The sequence below is a fragment of the Trichosurus vulpecula genome, chromosome 7 (assembly GCF_011100635.1).
Source record: "Trichosurus vulpecula isolate mTriVul1 chromosome 7, mTriVul1.pri, whole genome shotgun sequence".
NCBI classification, from domain to species: Eukaryota; Metazoa; Chordata; class Mammalia; order Diprotodontia; family Phalangeridae; genus Trichosurus; species Trichosurus vulpecula.
This window is the reverse complement of record NC_050579.1, coordinates 224,814,557-224,829,744: the sequence shown is the minus strand read 5'-3', so window position 1 is coordinate 224,829,744 and position 15,188 is coordinate 224,814,557. Positions and strand designations below refer to the sequence as shown.

Genomic DNA, 15,188 nt, shown 5'->3' with positions numbered 1-15,188 from the left:
AATACTATAAGATTATAAACCCCTTGAAGGCAGGAGCTGTTTTTAGCTTTTTTTTTTCTTTTCTAGCATTTAGCTCAGTTTCTGGCATCTACTAGGCACTTATTGTTCCTTTTTATTTTACTGGCATGGACCAATCATGAGTAATTAACATTTTTCCAATTATTTTTGTCTGTCTTCATTTGAAGAGAGTTGCGAACAGAAAACCAAATCTATAAATCAATTTCCCTAATGAACATACATATAGTTATGTAGCAAAAACAACAAAAATCATAATTATTTTAATAGATGCATTAAAAGCTTTTTAACAAAATACAACACATTTTTCTGTTTAAAAAACTAGAAAATGGAGGAATAAAAGAAGCTTTCCTTAGAATAATTAGTAGTATTTATCTAACATGAAGAGCAAAAGTTATCTGTAATGGGGATGAGCTAGAAGCTTTTTTAATAAGATCAGAATTGAAGCAAGCATCCCAATTATTACCACTGTTTTCCAATATTGTAATGGAAATGTTAGCTATAATAATAAGACCAGAAAATAAATTGAAAGAATAAGCATAGGTGATGAGGAAACAAAAAATCAATTTTGCAGATGAATTATGGTTTTCTTAGAGAACCATAGAGAATCAATAACAACAAAAATAATCAAACAATAAACAATTTAAATAAGGTTACAGTCTATATAATAAGTCCACACAAATTGTCAACATTTCTATATATTACCAACAAAATTTGGCAGAAAGTGATAGGAAAAATTTGATTTAAAATTACTACAGACCACATAAAATATTTGGGAGTCTGCCTTCAAAGATACATGCAGGAACAATATGAACAGAATTTTGAAATTCTCTTCACACAAATAAAGATAGATATTAATATTAGGAGAAATATTAGTTACTCATAGGCAGGCCAAGATGATGTAAGAAAAATGATAATACTACCTAATATTAATTTACTTATTCTGTGCCATACCAATCAATCTACCAAAGGATTACTTTATGGAGCTAAGGAAAAAATAATCATCTGGAGGAAGAAAAGGTCAAGATTATAAGTGCAATAAAATTTTAAAATGGGAAGGAAAAGGAACAGTGCCAAATTCCAAACTATACTACAAAGTAGTAATTATTGAAATAATTCAATAGTGGATGAGACAGTTGAAGATATTAGATATATTATATATAGAAGCAAATTTACACTATAATCTAACATTTAATAAAGCCAAAATCAGAGCTTTGGAGCTAGACTCACTGACAAAGAAACTATTGGGGAAACTGGGAAGTAGTCTGGCAAAAACTAGGCACAGATCAACGTCTTACCATACCCAATCTCAAACTACAAATTACAAAGTGATATCATCAAAATAATTTAGTACTGGATAAGAAATAGAGTTGCTAATCAATGGAATAGATTAGGTATACAATATAGAGAAGTATGAGAATGATAGTCCAGCAAAATTTAGACATTGATCAATATCCCACACCATATGCTAAGATAAGATCAAAATGGGTACATGATTTAGACATAGAAGATGATATAAGCGAATTAGAGGAGCAGGGAAGATATTTCCTGTCAGATTTATGGTTAGAGCAAGAGTTCCTGATCACATAAGATATAGAGAGGTTCATGGGAGGTAAAATGGATAATTTTGATTATATAAAATTAAGAAGGATCTACACTACAAAACTAATGCACCTAAATTAGAAGAAAATCAGGAAAATGAGAATCATTTATGTTGTTTCTCTGATAAAGTTCTCATTTCTGAAATATGTAGGCAACTGAGTCAAATTTAAAAAGAATAAGAGCCATTCATTGATTGATATATGGTCAATGAATAACTCATCTCAACCAAGAAAGAAATTTCCTGCAGTCTGTAGTATAGCAAGCTGGGGAAGCAGATATGATGAAGACCGACTGCTCTGCTCATATCAGTTTCTTCCTAGAGTCTAAATATCCCTTCAGCAACCTGAGGTAGAGTTGGCACTATTTATCTTTTCTACTGAAGCTAGAAGCCAGAAGCACCTGAAGTGACTGCAGAACTTGAAGAGATTCAGAGATTGAAAAAATCTTCTTCTCTCTTGCTGTAACAACAATGCTACTTGCCACTACTGTGGCTGTGTAAGGCCAATAACACTAGAGCACAAGAGGGCTACTGGCACAGGTTCTTTGATCTGCTTTTCTAAGGAAAGCAACTTTAGAGGGCTTACAATCTCACTTTAATCAAACATACATATAGCATTAACTTAGTTCAGGGGAAAAAGTCAGCATCCTGAACTTCAGGGAAATACAAATAGAAATTACAAGCAAAGAAAAATAACACAAATCAGCAGACAGGCTTCTAACCAAGTGACCATAGCAATACATACAGTTACCAGAGAAAGAAGCACCAACATCTGGGTTTTCAAAGCCAGGGGGCTCTTTAATGGCTACCCAGAGTCTTGTCTAGCTACATCATATGAGCACTCTTCCCATGAGTGAGACCCAAATCAAAATGCTAACCTCAGAGTTTATATACTGTTTCCGATAAAAGACTCTTGATTCAGTCAAAGACTCTTGATTCAAACAAAGGCAAGATTCAATCAAAGGCACTTGATTGCCTTAGTGCTGAGAAGCATTCCAAAAGAAAAAATGGCAAAAAGTCCCACTTTGCTTGTCATTACACTTTATGCAAGCATGTGGTATTGATCTCCATAAATGAAAAGAGAATCCCATAACAATAGGCTTTGGGCCTTGGGTTACATTCCTCACTGGTCTTAAATTCTTTTCAGTCTCTTGGCAAGACCACCTGGGGCAAGTCCAAAACCTTTAACTCCACAGTATAAAAACAGACTCAAGTCAAGTCTTAGACAACTATTAGTTGTGTGAATCTGGCCAAGTCACTTAATACCTCTCTGCCTCAGTTTCCTCATTTTTAAAATGGTAAAAATAATAGCATTCCCAGGGTTGTTGTGAGGATCAAATTAGATTATATTTGTAAAGCATTTTACAAATCTTAAAGTTCTATAAAAATACTATTATAGTTATTAATATTAATAATTACTTATTATTATTAATATTAATAATGCAGGAAAGTCAAGAAGGATGAATTTTGATAAACTGTGCCTAAAAACAAAAAAAATTGTGATTTTCCTGGTGTTACAGGTAACTAACCTTTGGTACTATTTGTAAAGGCAGTCAGTAAGTGAGAAAATCTCCCCACCCCCATTTGAGTAGGTTTCAGGTGGGGCTCCAGGTGGAGCCAATGAAGGGAGGTCTGATTAGAGCTTCACTCCTAAGTAGGCCCCAAACCCCTAGCTACTAGGTGCTAAGCCTACGTGGGCATGAAGCCCCCAGGGTCCTAAGGTGAGTTGCTAAGACCAGAGCCAATAGTAGGTGCCTAAGTTCTGGTGGCTCAGATGATGTTTGATGATGGCTAAAGAGTGTATAAAAAGAGAGAACAGAGCTATTTGCAGGGGCTCTCACTCTTGGAGGGCAGTAGTTAAGAGCCCTCCAGCTTGTGAACTCAGATGCCTTCTTGGTAACTATGAATTGTATTTGGTCTGTTTATAATGTATGTTTGTAATTTGTTTGCATTTGCTTTGAAGTTCAGGGTGCCGGCTTTTTCCCCTGAACTAAGTGAATTGAATGATATTCGTATGTTGGATTGAAATAAGATTGTTAACCCTCTAATGTTGCTTTCCATAGTAAAGCAGATCAAAAGAACCTGTGCTGGAAGTGTTCTTTTTTTTTCTTTAACATGTGCACTTTTATTTTAACTAGTCTTAAGTCAGTGTACAGGTAAAGCTCCTCCCCTCCCCCAAGTACTGGCAACAATCTCAAAAAACTCACAGGGAGCTTGTAAAGTCTTCATTCACATCTATGCTCGGGGCAGGGAGGGAATTTAGGGGGCCATTCATTATGGCTGACAAATTTAAAAAAGGAACAAGTATTAAGGTGGAAGATACAAAAGGTTTTTTTTTAAAGGATTACATAATTTGCATGTAAAGCAATACTAGTACCTTCCCCACTCCTCGCTCCCCATCTGGATTTTTGTTACCATCTCCTTTGCTCTAGCAGAGGACAGCCTTCACAGAGGCTTGTAACTCTGTAACAATGCATTATACAATATTTAGAATGACTATTAAAAAAAAAACCAAGTGTACAGAGTCCTGAAGACACACTGTAGAACTTTGGAGATGTTTGCCTCCAACATACTTGGACTGCTCATCACCTTCACCGTTCCACTTTTTAAATCCTGAGTCAAGTGCCAAAAAAAAAAATAATAAAGCCGTGCCAATCTCATCTCTTTTTTGGGCAATTATTATGTCACACCCTTTGACAAAACAACAACAACAACAACAACAAAAAATCCACAAATAGTCCATTTAGAAGCATTTGAGGTAGACAATGGAGGGCTCAGATTCATCATACTCCTGCTTGCTGATCCACTTCTGCTGGAAGGTGGAAAGAGAGGCCAGAATAGAGCCTCCAGTCCAGACAGAGTATTTGCACTCACATGGGGGAATGATCTTGATTTTCATTGTGCTGGGAGCTAGGGCTGTAATCTCCTTCTGCATTCTGTCAGCAATGCCTGGGTACAGGGTAGTACCACCAGACAATACAGTGTTGGCATACAAATCCTTACATATGTCAACATCATGCTTCATGATGGAGTTGAAGGTAGTTTCGTGGATTCCACAGGATTCCATACCTAAGAAAGATGGCTGGAAGAAAGCTTCTGGGCATCAGAACCCCTTGTTGCCAATGGTGATAACCTGACCATCAGGGAGCTCATAGCTCTTTTCCAGAGAAGAGCTAGATGCAGCAGCAGCCATCTCCTGCTCAAAGTCTAGGGTGACATAACACAGTTTCTCCTTGATGTCATGCATGATTTCTCTCTCAGCTCTGGTAGTGAAACTGTACCCTCTCTTGGTCAGGATCTTCATGAGGTAGTCTGTCAGATCATAGCCAGACAGATCCAGACAGAGGATGGCATGAGGGAAGGGCATAACCTTCATAGATGGGCACAGTGTGGGTCACACCATCAATGGAGTCCATCACAATACCAGTGGTATGACCAGAGTCATACAGGCACAGCACAGCCTGGATGGCAATGTACATGGCTGGGGTGTTGGAGGTCTCCAACATAATCTGAGTCATCTTTTCTATGTTGGCTTTGGGGTTCAGGGGGGCTTCTGTGAGCAGCACAGGGTGCTCTTCAGGGGCCACACAGAGCTCATTGTAGAAAGTATGATGCCAGATCTTCTCCATGTCATCCCAGTTGGTGACAATACCATGTTCAATGGGGTACTTCAGGGTCAGAATACCTCTCTTGCTCTGGGCCTCATCCCCCATGTAACTGTCTTTCTGGCCTATACTCACCATCACACCCTGATGTCTGGGGCGCCCAACAATGGAAGGGAAGATGGCCCGAGGGGCATCATCTCCTGCAAAGCCAGCTTTGCATATTCCGGACCCATTGTCAACAAAAGAGAGCAGCAGTATCATCATCCATAGTGAACTTTGAAGGGGCAAGTTTAAACCCTTAAGAGAGAGAGGAGGTGGTGCCCCACCTGGGGGCAGGGGGGAGGCAAGTGCACGCTGGGTGGAAGAACTCACAGCTATGCTGGCAGCATTCTTGTTGTTGGGCTTGTGTTGGTCTTTCACCCCCCACAACAGCTGCTAGCTGAATTGTTGCAACACCATTGAAGCTAAAATGAAACATATTCTAATTATACATACATACAGCACAGATAGCCCTATACAGAGCATCACCTGGGAGTATACTACAGTGACAACCTGCCTAACTACATATAAGACATATACACATTTCAAAAATACATCCATTTCCATAGTGCATAACAAACAATCAAAAGCAATAAACATGGCTAATAAAGCACAGCTAACTAGCTTGGCAATGACACTGTCAATAGAGATGTGTATGTATACATACATATGCATGTATGTATATATATGTGTATGTATATGCATACATACACATAGACACACATAGACACATATGCGCACACACATATGGTATATATATACATATATGTGTGTATATATACATGTATACAAAACTTAACTATAGGCAATAATATATACAAATAAATGAAGGAACATAGCACAAATCACAATCAAGTGAATATAACAGCAAAATAAGAAACAAGTGTACTTAAACATGCAATGATACAAAGTTTTAGCAGTAAATATATATGGTTACCTGCAAGGTATATTCCACATGGGCAATCTCTCATACTGTTGCCTACTTATACCTAAGCATGGTATGGAATGATCAGCAGGATCTACAACTGGACTGGCAATCATGTCAGATTGTAATCCATATGTTAGAGCTCAGTGTGTGGAAACTGTACCCTAGAAATATCTGTAATAGTTTTCAAAGAAATGAGTGGCCTCTGGGTTTACTTCTCTTACACTTTAATAATATATACAGTTTTCTTCACTGGATACAAAACTTTCATTGCCTATATCTGGGTCAAAAAGTCTTTGTACAGATGGTGGACACTGTCTTTTCCTCATTCTTTTTCTTAGTGAGTGGCCATCACTCATCACCTGCTTGTCAGAACATCCAAATGGCAATAGAAGGTTGTGGTAAATAGTTCTGATAGGATTGCTGCCATTTTCTGAGTCTGTTTTGTTTAAAAAAATGGTTGCCTAGTATCTCAACCTAGTACAAATCCAGCTGGACAGATTGAAGCCATCTTTTCCTATTCTTCCTCAGATATAGAAATCTGGTGGTCCACTACTTAAGTACAAGATTGAAATCCACTGGCTGCCTAGCAGACAATTTAATGCATCTTATTCCTGGAAAATAGCGTAGCAATCTAGTTTAATACTTTTGTTCAAAGTTCTCTAATCAATATAAATCTGTATCTTTCCATTTTTCTTAGGCACCACCACTATGAGTGATGCATAAAGGCCATTAATCAGCATTTCTTTGAAATGGTTTCTGGGGTCTTCTATCATAGACAGAGGAATCTTCCTAGATCTTTCTCTGAAAGGCCAGGAATTGGTGAGTTGTAATCTGTGGGTTGCACCTTGAGCACCTTTCTCAGCTGACTAAAGCATTGAGAACATTCTCATCCTCTTACTGAGTTCATTCAAGCCTCAATCTATCTTTCCACTCTTGTGGAACTTGGAGTCTCCAAAAACAAATGCCTCAGGATCTGGTTCTGAGGGTGAACATTTGGATCACCTGTGGTGTTCTAGAACCTCTTGACTGTATCCTCTTATAAGTGTCTGCACAATCTGCATGGATAACCAAAGTGTTCTGGTACTGGATCACAACTTTTTGCTTACATTATCCTGTTAGAATTTGGAAAATGCTAGAATTAGTTCCTATCAGTGCTGACAGTCCAGTAAGTATTGAAGGGTTCAGACATAGTAGAGCCAGAATGTCCACTTTTATGCTGACATCAACTTCCTTGAACATTTTTAAGGTCACAAACCATCAAGTCCAAACTCTGCCATAGGCTTTAAATGTATATCTCTTTATCTTATAAAAAGATTGGGAAATGATGGTAACTTGAGATCCATTGTCCTCATCAATATTGCAGTCCACATTCTCATTTTTCCCCATCACCTCTGCATGAGGTAATATGAGTCCATGTGGAATAAAACCATAAAGAATTGGTGATAAGGTCAATGTGACTGCATTTTGCCCAGGGTGGCCTCCTTCCCTGGCACTCCAGGGTCTCAAAGCTATATTAGACCTCTTGACCAAAGCTGTATTCTCTTTACTAGGATATCCAATATAAACATGGATATCTGATCCATAATTATAACAAAAAGTGGATGCTACTTTGATGATTACCAAATGGAGGAGTTCTTAAGTCAGGCTTTTATATTTTTCAATTCTTTCTTCCTCTACCTCTCCCAGGAGAGTAAGACTTTGCATTACTCCATCTCTTACATGATTCTCAGGTTCTATGACTGCAGTATAGCACTGGTGGTACTGTTGCTTTGCTTTATTTCTGGGCCCATACTCAAGAAGGCTTACAACTCACTTCAGCTGAGCCCTGTGGATTATACTGCTGCTTGAACTCAGGATTATATGTCTCAACTCAGGCATTCTTAGCAATGATTCCTGTGTCTTCACAGCTCTGAAAACTGCACCAGTCTCATTTGTCAAACCCTAGGACAATCTTTATGGTACAATTTTTCTTGCATTCTCAGGCTCCACAGTACCTATCTGTGTCACTCTCTGCACATGTTGCTACACCCTGAGAAGGAACTCAGTAGGCTTTTCTCTTTTGCAATGCAAAATATTAGAGACAGAATTAACAGAGGGTTCTTCTGATCCACTATCTTCAAATATTTCAGCCAAAGTTTGTATACATTCATGCCAGGTAACATCTGGCCTTGTCTATATAAGTTTATCCACTGCCTTTGCAGCTATCTTAGAAGGCAGACTTATCACTTAGGCTCAGGGGCCTTCCTGCATCCCCATTTCTTGTCTGACCCAAGTTAACCTGAGTCCAACCCAAGATTTATCTTTTAAGGAACATGGTTCATGTCCAGAAAAAATACCAGCTTTGGACCTATGGTATTTCTATACTACAGGGTCTATGACCTACATTTCACTCATAAATAAAAAGGATTTCTCTTCTCTCTTGTTCTTGCCAACTCTACTGTGCTCCTCATGAAGGCACAAGGCATTGATCTTTACTGATAAGGAAGGAGTCCCATACCAATGGACTTTGTGGCTTGTGTTAAATACTTATTTTATTTTCTCTTCTCTGAATTGTCATGACAACTAACTCTCTCTCTGTCTCTCTCTCTCTCTGTCTCTCTCTGTCTCTGTCTCTCTCTCTCTCCCTTTCTCTTCTCAGTTTTTCCCCCTCTTCTTGAAGGGAGATTAATTTTCATTTTTAACATAAATAGGGTACTTAAAGATGAAAGAAATAAAAATGTTACATACTTCCTGCAGATCACTGTAAACTATCTGCTTTCCATACTTGCTGGAAATAAAATATTCATGTTCCCCCATATCTCTTTCTTGTTAGCAGACCTCTTGGAGAATTGCAGTGGGAAAAAGCTTGTGGAGATCTTCAACACAAATTAACATTTATTTCTCACATTCTTAATGTCTTCTTATCTAGTTGACATCTTGGTACTCACAGTTCAATTTCCTTCCTCTTGTTTTACTAGACTCAACTTTTCTTACTAAGTTTCTTTTCCTTAAGTCTTTCTACTCAAATCTCTATTCAAATTGAGTTTAGTGCCTTCTAGCCCTTTGCGATTCTTATTTCTCCTCCTACAGTTTTTGTTCAAGTGGTCCCAAAATTCACCTCTCCAGATCTAATCTCTGGCTTTTAAAAAAAATAATTCTAAAGCCCTCAAAAATCTCTTCTTCTTCCCTGTCTCCTTCTCCTCCTTCTCCTTATTCTTCCTTCTTCTTTGTTCTTCTTTATTCCTCTTCTGCTGCTGCTACTGCTACTGCTTCTCTTCTGCTTCTTCTCCTTCTACCTCTAATAAGATGTTTATAATTATATATTATATATGTAGTCTTCATTGTTAATCAAATATGGGGAGAGAGAGGGAGAGAGAGAGAGACAGAGAGAGAGAGAGAGAGAGAGAGAGAGAGAGAGAGAGAGAGAAGATGAGAAGAGAGAGAGAGAGAAATGGCAAACCCACTGTCAGAATAAAGAACAAATGCTGCAAATACAGGAGAGAATATTTGAGTGAAAAATGCCTAATTCCATTTCAGTTACTCCAATAACTTTTGTCCTTCTTTGAAAAGCATCCCAAGTCTCACTATAACAACTGATACCATAATATACAATGAGTCAAAGCAAGACAATTGGGAGGTAAGCGGTGAATAAGAAGGGATGAGAAACACCAAACTTTGTATAGCTTTTCTTCCTTTATTCCACTTTTCAGTCAATATTTTAAAAAAAAATTGGAATGTCAGACCTAGAAGGCAAGTGAGGAGCTGTTTAGTTTAAACTCACCTTTGTTACATCCTTGTGAACTCTATGACCTTCAATAAATTAACTTATTTGGGCCTCAGTTTCTCATCTTGAAAATGAGGAGCTTGAACTAAATTATCTCTAAAATTTCTTCCATCTCTCTCTTTTAATCATATAGAATGAACTCAATTAAAAATATTTTCAAAGGAACTGAACAAAGGTAAAACAGAAGGTAAATTGATTTGCTACAAAGCAAAAGAGTGGGAGACACAGAGAAAGAAATTACAAAGAACAAAATTCTCTGAACCATGATACTACTTGCAAATATTTGTTTCTCAGTGTATTGAGATTTGTTATAAGAATTCTTTGTAGAATTATGTAAAAGATAATTAAAATTGAAATAGACACCTGTGGGTATTGACATAATTTAGAGGACATCTTAGTGCCTTATACGCATCTTTATTTTTGCAAGCAATAGTAACAAGCATGCATTCACATTCAATCCCATTTCTCAACTTACATGGATAACAAACTAGTTTGGACTTTCATCACTTGAATTATTGCGATAGTTTGCTCATTAGTTTTGATAGAGAGGATCATAGAAAATAAAAATGGATAATTATGACTACATAAAACCTTAAACTCTGCACAAAAAATCAAATTACTTAAGATTAAAAGAGAAACAGCTAGGAAAAAAGTCTTTGAAGAAAGTTTCTCTGAGAAAAGTCTCATTTCCAAGATATAAAATAATTAATTCAGTTTTATAATAAGGGCCATTTCCTAATTGATAAATGGTCTAAGTATAAGAACACATGGTTCTTAAAGGAAGCAACATAGGTTAAATTCTCCCAAACCCTACTAATTAGGTAAAAGCAAATTAAACAATTCTGAGATTACACAGATTCTGAGATTCATACCCATCAGTTTGGCAAAAAATTATGAAAAAGCAAAATGACAAATGTTGGTGGGGCTGTGGGAAAACAGGCACATTGATGAATTGTTTGAGGACCTTTAAATAGATCCAACCATTCTAGAAGGTAATTTGGCAGTATATACACACTATGCTACTAAATGTTTGTGCTTTTTGACCTAACTTTACTGCTAAGTCTATATCCCCAAACAGATCTGACTTAAGTTTTCACCTTCCCACTAATGTCCAAAACACTTAAAATGCTTAGGTAATATGCTAGCCAGTGCATTTTTATCCCCCTGTCTTAAGCATCTAATTACCCCAAACCCACAAATGTCTCATCCCCTGTAAACTACCTTTTATTTATTGGTATTTACTTTTGGTAAGAATTAGGAGAGTGAAGGACAGTGGATAGAGAGCTGGCCTTTGGGCTAGGAATGGTCTTGATTCTAATACATATTGGATGGAGGACTCTGACCACTTGCTTAGCTCTCAGCGCTCTAAAGTAACTCTAAGACTTTAAGTTGCAGAAAAAAAGGTGGTGACCTGTGTTGGGAGAGGAGATTTCTCATATGGGAGTTCCCTGTTCTGGTGAATTCCCGGGTCAAATACCCATTCTTATATTTGTATATGTTGTTGTCTTCTATAGAATGCAAGCCTCTTGAGTCAGGGACAGCTAGGTGGAGCAGTAGATAGAGTGATGGACCTGGATCCAGGAAGACCTGAATTGAAACTCGAGTTTAGCCTCAAACACTTACTGGTTGTGTGACTCTAGATAAATCATTTAATCTCTATCTTCCTCAGTTTTTGCATCTGTAAAATGTGGATAATAGTACTATCTACCTCCCAGGATTGTTCTGATGATAAAATGATACAATATTTTTAAAGCACTTTGAAAGTTTTAAAGATTTATGTAAATACTAGTTTCCTATTATTAATATTATTATTAGGAAGGGAATATATGTATATTAAGTACCTACTATATGATGACTTAGCATTTAATTAATATTATTTCATTTTAACCTAACAACAGCCTTTGAAGATTTGTGCTCTTGTTTCATTTCTGTCTTTGTATCTCTACCTCCTTTAATATTTCCTGGCACATAGATGCTTGGCACTTTCCTCTGGTCCATCCACTAAGATGACATCCTGTAAAGAAGGTAACAGCTAGGCCTCCACCACTTCACCTTCTGGGAAAGGAAAAGGCAAAGGCAGCTTGGGAGATTCAGCTGTGAAACAAGTGTGTATCGATGGACTGATTGTTTTGAAAATGATTAAACATTACCAAAAAGAAGGAAGAGAAAATAAAGTTGTCCAAGCAGTACTTTCGGGTCTGGAAGTAGGAGACTGGCTTGAAATCCCCAATTGTTTTCCCTTTCCCCAGCACACAGAGGATGGTGCTGATTTTGATGAAGTCCAATATCAGATGGAAATGATGTAAAGGCTTCATTACGTAAATAAATATTGATCATCTTCACGTTGGTTGGTTCCGGTCTAGGTAATAGCTATTTTGTCACCTCTCCTGGATTCCTAATTTCAGTTACCAGCATATAATTGAAAAGAATGTAGTTCTCATTTATGATCCCATAAAAAACTACTTAAGAATCTCTATCATTGAAGGCATACATGCTGACTCCTAAACTGATGGAAGTTTGTAAAAAGAAAGATTTTTCCCTTGAAGCTTTGAAAATGGCGAACATCACCTTTGAGCACATGTTTAAAGAAGTGCCAATCATAATTTTTAAAAATCACATCTGATCAACTTACTAATGTGGGAACTAGAAAAGAAATCAGCTGTGGCAGAAAAACATGAATTACTCAGTCTAGCCAACACTAATCATCTGGGGAAGAGACTGTAATTGTTGAAGGACAGAGTAGGTGAAATGAGCTGGGATATAGTGAAATATAACATTAATATGAGAAACACCAGTAAGCAGCAGCAACAGAAACATCCATATCAGCAATACAGTCAGCAAGAGAATTTACAACACCAGAACTGAGGAACAACCTCCTCTTCCTGAAGAGGACACATCCAAAATCTTCAGATCTCCTCAGACACCTGCCAGGACGGATTCACTGCTAATTGCAGGCCAAATTAACTAACACTTATTGCTAGAACATTAAAGAGTTCACTGCAAAGGACTTTGGCAAACTCTTCATGGCTCAGGCTCCCCAAGAATACAACAACTTAGAGGAAATCCATGACATCTGGTACAATACTTTGTTTCCAGATAAGGTGCCTGATATGTACTTTGAGATTATCTGCAGTCATGTCTTTCAAGAAATATGATTTTCTTAATGAAAAGGACAATACTCATTTGATATCACTGGCTCATTTTGGCAGTAAAATTGTTATAAAAATAAAATTTGTTTTTAATATATAAAAATAGGTGTTTGATGATTTAAATGATCGATTAGTAGATTCAACAGATAAGAGGTAGTGGCCAAAGAGAACATCAAAATCCTATTTTGTGCTAGTAGAAAATGGAAACTCTTTCATTCCCTTGATGGCCAGTGTAGCCCAGTAGCATTTTGAGACTAAGTGATAGTCATAAGGCCTATGTGCAAGGCTATCAGAAAGAGCATATTTACCTGTTTAAATGATATTGGTCAGCATCTTAACTTGCAGTTTCATATCTTGACTTTCTCATCTCTGCAAAGTGTTCAAAACTACATACTCTTAGAAATGAGGCTTGCAAAATGCATATCATATTTTTTAATACAGCTAAATAAAATGTTATGTGGTTGGAGAATGGTCTCAACAGCCCACAAATTGGACAAATCTAATACTAACATTGACTGCTTTCTTTTCATTACTAATGCTATTATTTTCTCTTTTAAGGGATTGGCATCACGTGATTTTACTGATTGTGTGGTCAAATAAAAGGTATCTGAGACACTGAAACTCTAATGTCAATGTCCTGAATTAAGAAAAAAAAAAAGAGAATTTAAAGCATCCAGGGAAGAATCGATTCGGAGCAGCTGTCGATAGCCATTAAAATGTTAGCAGTGCCTTTGGAAAGTTAAAGGGCTAGCACTGAATATTTAGGCTTCTGATTTGTCTTAGGAGTCTCAACTGCTGAAATGGATTGCAGTGAATTAAAGGTACCAGAAGTGTGTGCAATTAACATTATGAAGAGAGAGCACAAATCATCTTGCTTGTTGATTTGAAGCTCTTCCATAGATTATGTGTTATAATGAAGATGTAAATTATAGTATAGATGTTATTTATATTTTGACTTGCTCCAGGGAGACAGAGCAAGGTTTAGCATGCATAGCCTTCTTTTAAACAGGTTAGCAATGTTGGGATATTTTGGCAATAATAGCCAGTACCTGCATTTTGAAAAGCTCACAACATTTTATTACAGAATTTTAGGTCATACCAGGTCAATTACCAACCCCCACCCCCTTCATTTAATCCTATTTGCATTTCACTGATGGTTTAATAAAAGCATGGGCCAGCTGGAAGTCCTTACCATTTCAGTTGGTAGAAAAACTAGCATCATGGATGTAGTAGGATGAAAAGCAATATATTTCTCAGGAGCTATCTTGGCATAATTGGATGGCCTATATATAGACTGTAATCTAGTATTATTAATTGGCACCTGGTCCAAGTCATTAATAAATTGTTAGAGCCAAGTTGGTAGCAGAATAGGACAAGTAGCCCAAATGGAAAGTGAGAAGGAGGAAGAGAGAGAGAGAGAGAGAGAGAGAGAGACAGAGAGAGAGACAGAGAGAGAGACAGAGAGAGACAGAGAGAGAGACAGAGAGACAGAGACAGAGAGAGAGACAGAGACAGAGAAAGAGACAAAGAGAGAGAGAGAGACAGAGACAGAGACAGAGAGAGACTGAGACAGAGAGAGAAAGAGACAGAGAGAGACAGAGATAGAGAGACAGAGACAGAGAGACAGAGAATGATAACTATGATGATGGAGAAATGGTGACGTGAACACACTCTCCCCATGTCATCCCTACTTATTCCGGAGGTGTGCCTTGTTTCCAACATACACTCTGAGCTCATTCTGTTGATCTGAGCACTGAGGATGACAAGACAGCGGATGGGATGAATAAACAATTACACAGCTCCTTAAGAAATTTATTCTTTGAGATTCTTCAGTGGGGAAAATTTACCAGGGGGGAAATATTGAGTCTAGATGGCGGTGCTTTGTCTCCCTAATTCTACGTGGATCCAGTGTGTATGTGTGTGTGTGTGTGTGTGTGTGTGTGTGTGTGTGTGTGTGTTCTTTTCTTTTCATCAGCACCTAAGGTATGGTGTGGTATATTGTCTGATCCAGTATGTGATGCAATTAATTCTTCCTCACCAATAATATGTCATTGACTTTTAGCTTAAAATGTGATAATTCCAAACAGTG

At 37.4% G+C, this 15,188-nt stretch overlaps 2 pseudogenes; one reads left to right on the top strand and one right to left on the bottom strand.

Annotated features, from left to right (window-relative positions):
- Positions 1-4,358: 4,358 nt before the first annotated feature.
- Positions 4,359-5,494, bottom strand: LOC118856795 (annotated as a pseudogene).
- Positions 5,495-7,316: 1,822 nt separating this feature from the next.
- Positions 7,317-13,105, top strand: LOC118857825 (annotated as a pseudogene).
- The last annotated feature ends 2,083 nt before the right edge of the window (positions 13,106-15,188 follow it).